The sequence below is a fragment of the Hypanus sabinus genome, chromosome 10 (genome assembly GCF_030144855.1).
Source record: "Hypanus sabinus isolate sHypSab1 chromosome 10, sHypSab1.hap1, whole genome shotgun sequence".
Taxonomy (NCBI): Eukaryota; Metazoa; Chordata; class Chondrichthyes; order Myliobatiformes; family Dasyatidae; genus Hypanus; species Hypanus sabinus.
This window is the reverse complement of record NC_082715.1, coordinates 83,117,752-83,130,445: the sequence shown is the minus strand read 5'-3', so window position 1 is coordinate 83,130,445 and position 12,694 is coordinate 83,117,752. Positions and strand designations below refer to the sequence as shown.

At 43.6% G+C, this 12,694-nt stretch overlaps 1 protein-coding gene across 2 annotated transcripts in view; it reads left to right on the top strand.

Annotated features, from left to right (window-relative positions):
• Nucleotides 1-12,694, top strand: part of khdrbs2 (KH domain containing, RNA binding, signal transduction associated 2) — a 565,375-nt gene that overhangs the window by 526,221 nt on the left and 26,460 nt on the right. For both annotated transcript variants that reach the window (XR_009514410.1, XR_009514409.1), the window contains exons 13-14: nucleotides 1,220-2,532; nucleotides 7,570-8,397. The gene's annotated coding sequence lies outside the window, so the exon portion shown is untranslated. The remainder of the gene's footprint in view (nucleotides 1-1,219; nucleotides 2,533-7,569; nucleotides 8,398-12,694) is intronic.

The window sequence follows — 12,694 nt, the reverse complement described above, 5'->3', positions numbered from 1 at the left end:
GGATTCGTGCAGGATTCTTTTAAGTAGATGCTAGATATTTGGAGAGCAAAAAGACGTTCCTCTGTGCTCCATGACTAGTACTCCATCAGAGCCTGACGTGACCTGAGACATCCCTTGGTGTTTAACTGAATTGAGTCCCTGCTGTACTAGTGAAATCCTGCTCCAGACAAGGCTCACCACCTTAAGACCAATGGGTTAGTAGGTTAATTGGTCACATTAGTGTATTTGGACACAACGTTGGTCTGGAAGGGCCTGTCATCATGCTGTAACTCTAAATAAAAGGAGAAATAAATAATGCAACAGTATAGGGGAACTGAAATCAGGAATTTCCAGGAGTGATCACCTTTGGTCATCTGCAGGGCAATGGAAACTAAATTGCAACAACTCTGAGGTATTGTCCTTCTCCTTACACCACAACCTTTCCTAGCTATGCATGAAACCAGCACCCCTGTAACACCCTGGGAAAGGTTTCACTGCTAACCTAATAGTCTTTCTGTAGAAGCAGTGTTTGGGTTATGGTTAGAAGCAATGGGTGTTTTGAAATATGAGCTGGGTCCTTTTGTTCGGTAGGAAGTGAAGAGAGGAGACGCTGGTAGGATTCGACCTGGTGGGGGAGCCAGGTGCCAAGATTGACTGGGGATCAGTGAATATGAATTTTGGGAAGAGTTGAACTCCAACTTGTGCACATTGAACTGTTTAATTATAATGGCCCCTTTTTGTTTTTCTTTCTTTTCTTTACTAACCCTTTAGTTAAGTAACGATTCATAAATATAATCCCTTTAATCGTATGCAGCGTGCTGTCTGTTATTTCTTGGCACTGAGTTGTAACAGCGTAGCAAGTTACACAGCATCCATATATACCGGGGTTTGGGTAGGAACGACGTCCCAACCTCACGGATTTGGCGGGACTAGAGTGTGTATTCCCCGGACTTGCGCAGCCAAGGAAACCAGTGTGATTTTACCTCCCAGTGTCACATGTGACACTCTCCCTTGGGATCCTTTCTGCACCCTCCAACCACGTGATCCTTCCAATCCCGCATTCCAAGGCCCGGCCAACATTGGTGTGCTCCCCTCCACCATTGTCAACAAATCCCACAGCACATCAAGTCACACTGCACAGAAGTGGGCCTTTCGGCCCAATTGGTCAATGCCCACTCTTCTGCTTGCATCTTTGGAAACGGCTCTTTCCATCTGTAATATCTCTATTTTTCCCTTTCAGGGTTCTTTTGAAGACCTTACCTGGAGCTACACGCTGAATTCGGTTCTTTGCGAGAACTCTCGGGGTTTCAGGACCGGCTGTGGTTCAGCATGCCAAGGGTTGGGCCTGTGAGTCCAGCTCAAATTCGGAAGTCTAAGATCTCAGGGCTCTGGAGAAAGGTGGATCGAGGATCAGCGTCATGGCAGGAGACCCGTGTGTCGTCAGGGGAGTCGGGATATCTGCTATGGGCCCGAAGACCCGGAATCTTTGCGATCATCAGGCACGGAGCTCAAAAAAAGCGACATAACAGATATTTAAAGTCGTAAACCAGCGAGTTGCTTGTTATGTCTCCCCACTCGCTGGGGATAAAACGGAGACACCTCCTTCTCCCTAAATAAGGAGAGAGCCTGTGGAATGTCGAATGCCGGGTGTAATGCAGAGTCTTCTGCGAACTGCAAGTCTGTGTCTTTGCTATTGCTTTGCTTATGCTGAGTGCTCAGTGGCAGGACCGATGCTTCCCTTTTCTTTGCCGGTGAGGGGAGGGGTATCGTTGCTCACTGCTGCTTAGGCACAGGAGGGAGGGGAGCTGGGGGGGACCTTGGGGTTCTTACATCTATCTGTTGTTTATTCTTTGGGGCACTCCTCTGTTTTTGTCGATGTTTGCGAAGAAAAAGCATTTCTGCATGTGTACATTTCTCTGACGTTAAATTGGACCTCTGAACCTTTGAACACTCAAGATGCTGGAGGAACTCAGCAGGCCAGGCAGCGTCTATGAAAAAGAGTACAGTCGATGTGTCAGACCTGCCGAAGGATTTCGACTGTACTCTTTTCCATAGATGCTATCTGGCCTTCTGAGTTCCTCCAGCATCTTGTGTGTGTTACTTGTTTACAATTCCCTAACTGGACACTTGCCTGATCATTGCCCATCTCTTTAACTAATCTGCCCTCACCCCCATCGCCAAAGCTGAGCTTGGTACTGACCAGCACCCTTGGAAAGGTGAAGGTGTCCCTTGGTGAGGCTTGGCACAACTACACCTCACTGTTGTCCCTGCCACCAACTCTGGGCATCACCATTCTGATGCCTTCGCATGAAGGTACTGGAATTCCTTTGGCATATTGACACTGTTGACTGAATAATATGAGACAATTCTAATAAATCTTTGCTGAACCATTTAGGAATAGGACTTATTTTTCAATTGTTGTCAGGGAAACATTTCAATTGTGTAGATGTCCCTGTTCTAAAATTCAAATGTGAGTTCTATTGGCAGGGGAGAAATATAAAATTGGATGAAAATAGACTGAGACGTTTGAAGGAAGAGAGTGGTATAGGATAGGTAAGTGCTTTGTAATCAATATTGTGTTTTCATTATGATGCTAAATATGTTGGGATTATGATTATCCTACCAGTTCATAATGAAGCTATACAGTTGTGTAAGCCACACACTCTGTGGAAGAAGTGCAGCCTGATGGCACAGTCCGATTCAGAATGATTTATCACATGTACATCAAAACATACAGTGAAATGTGTTGTTTGTATTAAAACAAACACACCCAAGGCCGTGATGGGGGCGGCTCACAAATGTCACCACACATCCTATCCCCAACATAGCATGCCCCTACAACGTTCAGCAGAACAACACAGGCACCAGCAACAACAGAACAAACATGACAACAACAGCAAAACAATCCCTTTTCTCATTGCCCCCAACCAGCCACCCATCCACCCACTCGCACACCCAGACAGGCTGCCTCCAGACCTTGTCACCGCATTATCAGACCACAGACACTGGGCCTCCAACTTCGGACTTCATTCCAGGACTTGAATCACTCTCCACTAAGTTGCTAAGTAAACTGGATCAGTATTTGTTCAGATGTTTTGGAAATCATTAATGCAACTAGAATTTGGGGATGGGTAGCAAACTGCTTTAGAGCCTGTCAGCACAGGAGAAAGAGAGAGTGGAACAGCCTCAAAATACAAGGAGCAATTGATAAATTCGTGGCCAAAGGTAGAAGGAGATGAGTTATTAACTTCAAACTTTCTGCATAATCACTCAAAGAGTTGATCTGCGCGTGCATGTAACGAGAGCTGTATAACTCATCTCCTTCTGCCTTAGGCCATGAACTTATTAATCATCCATCTGTGGACACTTTCTGGAGGTCCAAGATCCATATGTTCCACAATCGCTGGACTAAGTGTGTATTGAAAAAGAAATGTGCTAGGTTTTCTAAAATTGACTCCTTCTATCATAGGCCCCGAACTTATCAATCACCCCTCGTAAAAGGATGTCCTGTTAGAACAAAGATGAAAGGGGATTTCTTTAGCTGGAGGGTGGTGAATCTGTGGATAGGGTAAATGCCAGCATGCATTTTCTCCTGAGGTTGGATGACAACAGAACTAGAGGTCATAGGTTAAGGGTGAAAGGAGAAATTTTTAAGGGGACATGAGGGGGATCTTCTTCACTGTGGTGAGAGTATGGAAGGAGCTGCCAGTGAAAGTGATGGATGCGGGTTTGATTGCAGCATTTAAGAGAAGTTTAGAAAAAGACATGGATGGGAGGGGTATGAATGGCTATGGTCCAGGTTCAGGTCCATGGAATGGGGCAGAACAATAGTTTGTCAGGAATGAGGTGGGCAAAAGGGCCCCTTTCTGTGTTGTAATGTTCTATGACTCTACAAAACAACACTCACAATGTATTAGTACCATTCCTTTTCATTACTGGTTATTGTCATTGAAATACCACTGCAATCCTTCACAATTTCTTTTGCTGGATGCCAGCAGTTAACTAAGAACAGGAAACTCAGCAGGAACCTGCGCAGGTAATTGTAAGCTTAGCTGATGAAAAACTACCCTCACATCAAAGAGAGGTGAGTGCAGAATTGTTAAGATGAAAAATGAATGTAACGCACTTGAAATATAAAAAAAAGTACTGGGCAACAAAAGCTGCTATATGCTTGAGGGAACCACTGAATAATGTGCTGTCACTGTGCTTTAATATCAGAGAGAAAATATTTGAATTTGAAATGCAGTCGTGGCAGACCGGGATTCAGGGCGTGTTGTGCAGTCCATGCAAAACTATGTAATTACATTTGGTAGCTGACATTGACTTTGAAACTTCTTTTTGCTTAGTTGATCTTGTTAGGTTCCAACATAAAAGGAACATTAGTATGAAGGAAGAATTTTCAAGGTGCTACCTGCTCAATTATGCAGTAGGAGAGTCTTGTTGATCTCTTCTGTATGGGCTGATGCAGTTTTGTGTTTAGATGGTAAAATTCCATCTTTCCCAGGACACAGTGCTGCAGTTCTACACTGCCGTCATAGAGAGCATCGTCACGTCAGCCATTGCTGTCCACTGATGCAGCATCCTCTCACAATATACAAAAACTCCAGGTCAGTAGGAAAGGTCATTGGCTGCAGACTGCCATCACTGTGGGACCTCTATGGTCCAGGATAAAGAAGTGAGCAGGAAAAATCTCGGTAAACACTACCCAGTCTGCAAACAGCTTTTCCAAAAGCTTCCTTCTGGAAAGCGCTTTAGGTCTATTAAAACAAAAATTTAATGCTATCTTAAAAGTTTCTTCCCCCAGACAGTTAATCTGATCAACCATCCTAGTTATTCCCCCATATCTTCTCTGTTTATTACCCCAGTTACTGCACTGCACTGTAAACCAATTTTTATAATGCTGTTTACATTGTAATACACGCTGGCATTTTTGTATTTATGCACAGTTTACTCCATATCCGTACTTTTATTTTATATATAATTCTTTATTCTTTGTTGAATGTTGTTTTCTGGTTCATGTCACACACTGACCAACACACCACACCAAATTCCTAACACATGTAAATGTAGGTGGCAAGTGAAGTTGATCCTTGATTGAGGCGTTTTCATTGCTGGAGGTGCCTTTCTCATGAACATAACAGGATATCTTGCACTTGGGGTGAGAGATGGTTTTAACTATCCAGGTGAAATGCAACACACTGATTGGAGACCAGGGAAAGCCATTTCATCAGTGTTATTTAGGGTCAACTTAGAGGCATAAGAACAACAAATGGTCTGGCACAGAATGACACCTTGTGAATAATGCTGCAAACTCTTCCAGTTTAGGTGATGGCGTAACATGGAAACATCAGTTAGACTGTAATAATCACAGCAGAAATCAAAATGGGAAGAAGTATTTCATAAGTGGGTGACAAGTGGTTGAATTAATATCATCTATTTAACACTACTATACCGAAACAAAGTTAGCCCAGCTCTGGTAAACACCAGAGTTTTAGATAATAGTCTTGAAAAGGCAAAACTTTTCTTTCCAGGGTTACCACAATACAATGAAAAGCTTGTCTTGCATACTGTTCATACAGTTAAATTATTACATTGAGGCAGAACATGTTAAAAGATAATAATGCAGAATAAAGTGTAAAATCTACAACGAAAATGCAGTGCATGATGAAATGCAAATTTATAACCAGGTAAATAGTGAGACCGGGAGTCCACCTTATTATACAAGAGGTCCATTCGAGAGTCTGATAACAGTGGGATAGAAGCTGTCCTTGAGCCTGGGTGGTGTGTGCTTTCAGTCTCTTCTTCTGCCCGATGGGAGAGGGGAGAGCAGAGTATGTCCACAGTGGGTGGTGGCTTGGCATATACTGGCTGCTAACACCCCATAAGCTTTCTTAACTACCCTATCTACCTGTCAGGCAACTTTCAGGGGGCTGTGGACATGTACCCCAGAGCCCTCTGCTCCTCCACATTCCCAAGTAACTTGCCATTTACTTTGTACTCTGCCTTGGAGCTTGTCCTTCCAAAGTGTACCACCTCACACTTCTCAGCCCACTTCTGCATCCTATCAATGTCTTTCTGCAATCTTCGACAATCCTCAACACTATCTACAACATCACCAACCTTTGTGTTGTCTGCAAACTTGCCAACCCACCCTTCTACCCTCCACATCCACATCATTAATAAAAATCACAAAAAGTAGAAGTCCCAGAACAGATCCTTATGGGTCACCACTAGTCACAACCCTCCAATCTGAATGTACTCCCTCCACCATGACCCTCTGTCTTCTGCAGGCAAGCCAATTCTGAATCCACCTGGCCAAACTTCCCTGGATCCCATGCCTTCTGACTTTCTGAATAAGCCTACTGTGTGGAACCTTGTCAAATGCCTTACTAAAATCCATGTAGATCACATCCACTGCACTACCCTCATCTATATGCCTGGTCACCTCCTCAAAGAACTCTATCAGGCTTGTTAGGCACGATCTGTCCCTGATCAGACCATGATTCTCTAAATGCCCATAGATCCTATCTCTAAGAATCTTTTCCAACAGCTTTCCCACCACAGACGTAAGGCTCACTGGTCTATAATTACCCAGTCTATCCCTACTACCTTTTTTGAACAAGGGGACAACATTCGCCTCCCTCCAATCCTCCGGTACCATTCCCGTGGACAATGAGGACATAAAGATCCTAGCCAGAGGCTCAGCAATCTCTTCCCTCACCTTGTGGAGCAGCCTGGGGAATATTCCGTCAGGCTCCGGGGACTTACCCGTCCTAATGTATTTTAACAACTCCAACACCTCTTCTCCCTTAATATCAACATGCTCCAGAACATCAACTTCACTCATATTGTCCCACCGTCATCAAGTTCCCTCTTAGTGGTGAATACCAAAGAGATGTGTTTAAGGTGAGAGGTGGAAAATTCAAAGGAGATGTGTGGGACAAGCTTTTTACACAGAGAGAGATGGATGTCTGGAATGTGCTGCCAGGACTGGGCCGAAGGGGATATATGACTGAGGCATTGAAGAGCCTCCTAGCGAGGCACATAGATATGTAGTGATATGGATTTTGTGCAGGCAGAGGGAATTGGTTTAATTAGGAATCATTAGCTGAATTTGTTCAGCACAACACCAAAGTCCAAAGAGTCTATTCCTGTGCTACACTGGACTGTGTTCACTCATCCTGTTTCTGACTGCGTCTTACTGAATGAATGGATGCTGCAGTGATGATGGGGGCTGCCCAGGTTGGTCATACTCAGTGGCCATGGGTGGCACGTGCTAAACTGCAAGAAGGATGAAAGGTGCTACCTCTGACAGCAAGTAGTTACAGAGGAATCCGTGAGGAATAATAGATCAGGTGCCCTCCCAGCTCCTGCGGGTTGATGGAAAAGCAGAAAGTGCCCTCCGTCCGAGCTGCTATAGAGGCAGCGCGCATCTCGAGCAGTGAGAGATAATTGTGCTGCTCATCCACCCAGCATTACCGAGTATGGCGGTAACATTCGTGTTGTGCTCTTACCACCGAATACGACATCGTTGCTGCAGCCGCGTGATCAAGGCTTACAATATGCAAAATGTGATGCGTTTTATTGTAGGTGCCATTGACAGAGAGGGCAACTCTTTGCGAGAGACCTGGAAAGACTACAATATAAAACTGGCAATCGCCAACATTGGAGATGCTCTCGATAGACTAACAGTCTCGATGAGAAATGGTGTTTGGAGGAAACTATGTCCCGAAGCAGTGAACGATTTTAAAGGCTTCGAAACAACAACAATAAATATGGCAATAGTGAGTTTGGCTAAGGAGGCTGGGTGTGTGGAAGTTGACGAAGATGATGTTGAAGAGGTTTTGGCATCCCGTGACCAAGAACTGACAGATGAAGAGTTGATGCAATTGCAAGAGGAAAGGATAACTATCAAAACCAAACGCAGTGGCGAACAGCCAGAAAGTGAAGTTGTCCAGGAACTGAACGTGAAGCACCTGCGTAAGATTTTCGCTATGATTAACAGTGCTGCAACGATTGCAGAAAAGTACATCTTCAATTTTGAAAGGGTACATAGGTTTAGGGCAGGTTTGCGGGATATTTTGAGTGCTTACAAAGAACTGTATCATAGAAAAATGCGCGAGGCTAAGCAATCAAGCATACTGTCATTTTTCAAGCCTTCCACATCAGCCACAGCAGATGCCAAACCTCGACCTTCGACATCGAGGCAGGCAGACATAGAAGAAGATATAGACATTAGTGACCTGCCTGCCCTGATGGATTCAGACAATGATGAGATGTTAATAGATGACCCTCTTCCTCTCTATCCTACACCCCAGACTCCTGTACCTCCCACCACTCCAACCTCGGACAACTCAGCCTAACACCATCATCACCACCTCTCAACCTTCCAGTGTGCTCATTGTCTTCCCGATTCTGGTAAGTGAAACTATACTGTTTCTACTTTATATAGGCTGTGTATTTATCATATCACTCCTGCTTTTACTATATGTTTCTGTTATTTTAGGTTTTATGTGTTATTTGGTATGGTTTGGTAGGTTATTGTTTGGGTCTGGGAATGCTCAAAAATTTTTCCCATATAAATTAATGGTAATTGCTTCTTCACTTTATGACATTTTGACTTATGAAAGGTTTCATAGGAACTCTCTACCTTCGGATAGCAGGGGAAATCTGTATGTGCGTGTCCTTTGGAGGGCACAGATCTCTGTAACAACAAAGAGCATTGGTTATCTGGGCTCCTTAAGAGTTATAAGGGCTTCTATAGGGTTATTAGGGAAGGGTAATATTGATCTTAAGAGTAGATGAAAAGGTCAGCACAACATCATGGGCTGAAAGGCCTGTCGTGTGCAGTACTGTCCTGTTAACTCCGCATCTTTGGGAGGAAACAGACAATGGGTGTTTCCAACCTTTCTGTTTTCCGAATCTACTTTGACAGCTATTTCACCGACATGATGGGCCAAACGGTGGTATCAGGGAATCAAACTAATATGATAAGATGGACTCTAGACCTCACAATCTACCTCGTTATGATTTTGCATCTTATTGTTTACGTGCACTGTACTTTCTGTGTACACAAAGCATAAGTGCATAGTACAGGCCCTTTGGCCTACAATGGTATACTGAACTTTTGCCTACTCCATGTTCAAACTAACCCTTCCCTCCCACATAGCCCTTCACTTTTCTTTCATCCATTTTCCTATCTAAGAGTATTTTAAATGTCCTTAACGTATGGCCTGCACCACCAGCCCTGACAGCACCCACCACACTTTGTGTAAGTAACTTATTTCTGACATCCTTTGTATACAGTTTTTCCAATCACTTTAAAATTAAGCACTCTTATATCAACCATTTCTGCCCTGAGTAAAAGTCAGTAGCTGTTCACTCTATATCTATCCTTCTTATCATCTTATACCCCTCTACCAAGTCACCTCTTCTATCGCTCCAAAGAGAAAAGCCCTAGCTCACTCAACCTATCATCATGGGACATGCTGTCCAATCCAGGCAGCATCCTGGTAAATCTCCTCTGCACCTTCTCTAAGGTTTCCTCATCCTTCTTATATGAGGTGATCCGAACTGAATTGTACCTTTTCTGGCCACAGACCCCTCCTCCTTCCCTTTTATTTCATGGACAACTTCCTTCGTCAGCCCTTCTTCCACCTATCACCTCCCAGCTTTTTACATTGACAGAGCTTCCCCCTCATCTGGACTCACCTATCACCTGTCTGCTTTTACTACCCCCCCTCCCACTTTTTTTTATTCTGGCTTCCTTTTAATCCCGCTAAAGGGTTTAGAGTCTTAGAACACTACAGCACAGAAACAGGCCCTCTGCCCATCTAGTCTGTTCCAAATGCATTAATCTCCTTAGTCCCATCAACCAGACCTTTGCCCTCCATAACCCTCACACTGAATTGACTTGACTTTATTTCTTACATCCGTCATATACGTGAGGAGTAAAAATCTTTATGTTATGTCTCTGTCTAAATTGCAATGTGCAATTTATAGTAATTTATAATAAATAGTATGTACAACAATATAACATAGAAATACAGTTGTGTCAGCATGAACTGATCAGTTGATGGCCTGGTGGAAGAAGCTGTCCGGGATCTTTTGGTACTGGCTTTCATGTTGCGGTACCGCTCCCCAGATGGTAGTTTGTGGTTGGGGTGGCTCAGGTCCTCAATGATCCTTCAGGGCTTTTTCACACACCTGTCTTTGTAAGTGTCTTGAATAGTGGGAAGTTTACAGCTACAGAAACACTGGGCTGTCCGCACCACTCTCTGCAGGGTCCTGCGACTGAGGGAAGTACAGTTCCCATGCCAGGCAGTGATGCAGCCAGTCAGAATGCTCTCATTTTTACCCCTGTACAAAGTTCTTGGGGTTTGGGGGCCCATACCAAATTTCCTCAACCATCTGAGGTGAAAGAGGCGCTGTTGTGCCTTTTCCACCACACAGCCGGTACGTACAGACCACATGAGATCCTCAGCGATGTTTACGCCAAGGAACTTAAAGCTGTTCACCCTCTCAACCCCAGATCCGTTGATGTCATGTTAGCCTGTCTCCAGTAGTCCACAACCAGCTCCTTTGAGGGAGAGGTTGTTTTCTTGACACCACTGAGATGACTTCTTCTCTGTAGGCTGCCTCATTATTATCTATGTACTTACCAATTTCCTATTAAATGTTGAAATTGACCACGTATCCACCACTAGTGCTGGTAATTCATTCCACTATCTTACTAACCTCTCTTTCATCTTTCACCCATCACCCATGACCTCTAGTTATAATCTCACCCAACCTCAGAGAAAGAGCCTGCTTGCATTTACTCTATCTATACCCCTCATAATTGTGTATACCTCTGTCAAATCTCCCCTCAATCTACCTTCTAGGGAATAACTCCTAACCTTTTCAACTTTTCCCTGTAACTCAGGTCCTCAAGTCCCAACAACATACTTAAAAATTTTCCCTGCACTCTTTCAATCTTATTTACATCTTTCCTGTAGGTAGGTGACCAAAATTGCACACAATACTCCAAATTAGGTCTTATACAATTTCAACATAACATCCCAACTCCTGTATGTAGTACACTGATTTATGAAGACCAATGTGCCAACAAACATTCTTTACAACCTTATCTATCTGTGATGCCAGTTTCATGAAATTATGGCTCTGTATTCCCAGATCCCTCTGTTCTACCACACTCCTCAGTTCCCTACTGTTCACTGTGTAAGACCTACCCTGGTTGGTCCTCCCAAAGTAAAACACCTCACACTTGTCTGCATTAAATTCCATCTGCCATTTTTCAGCCCATTTTTCCAGCTGGTCCAGACTCCACTATAAGCTTTGATAGTCTTTCTCACTATTCACTACACCCTCAATCTTCATGATATCCACAAATTTACTGATCCAGTTTACCACATTATCACCAGATCATTGATACAGATGACAAATAACAAAGGACCCAACAACAATCCCTGTAGCACACCACTAGTCACAGGCATCCAGTCAGAGAGGCAGCCATCTACAACTACTCTGGCTTCTTCCACAAAGCCAATGGCCAATCCACTTTATTACCTGAGCCTGAATATCAAGAGACTGAACTTTCTTGACCAATCTCCCTTTTGGGACCTTGTCAAAAGCCTTACTCAAGTCTATGTAGACAACATACACTGTCTTGTCTTCATCAGCTTTCCTGGTAACATCATCAAAAACTCAGTAAGATTGGTTAGACACAACCTACAACACACAAAGTCATGTTGACTGTCCTTAATCAATCCATGTCTATCCAAATAATCATATATCTGATCCCCGAGAATACCTTCCAATAACTTTCCCATTACTGAAGTCAGAGTCACTGGCCTAGAATTTCCTGGCTTATTCTTAGATCAACAATGGAAACAATTCTTAAACAATGGTACAACTTTAGCTATACTCCAATCCTTCAGCACCTCGTCCCTGGTTCAGGATGTTTTAAGTATCTCTGTTAGGGCCCCTGAAGTTTCTGCACTTGCCTCCCACGGAGTCCAAGGGAAGACCTTGTCTGGCCCAGGGGGCTTATCCATTCTAATTTGCCTCAAGACAGTAAACTCTTCCTGTTCTGTAATCTCTGGAGTCCGTGACTCCCTGCTGCATTTCCTCACATCCACAGAATCTGTCCGTCTCCAGAGTAAATATGGATGCAAAAAAATCCATTTAAGATCTCCCCCATCTCTTTGGATAGATTACAACCCTGATCTACCAGAGGACCAATTTTGTCCCTTGCAATCATTTTGTTCCTAGTATCTGTGGAAGCCCTTAGGATTCTCTTTCAACTTGTCTGCTAGAGCAACATCATGTCTTTTATCCCTCCTGATTTTCTTCTGAAGTTACTTTTCTCTTACATTTCTTATACTCTTCAGGCACCTCATTTTTTCCTGCCTGCCAATATATGCTATCCCACTCCTCTTTCTTAAGCAGCACCTCAAACTGCAAGGTTTTATAAACCTGTAATCCTTGCCATTCATTCTGACAGATATATAGAAACTTGCTACTCTCAAAATTCGTTTTTGAAAGCTTCCCGTTTACCAAATACACCTGTGGCAGAAAGCACCCTGTCCAACTCACATTTGCCAGATCCTTTCGGATACCATCAAAATTGATCTTTAGAATTTAGAATCTTAACCCGGGGACCAGAGCTATCATTTTCCATAATTACCTTGAAACTAATGGCATTGTGATCAAT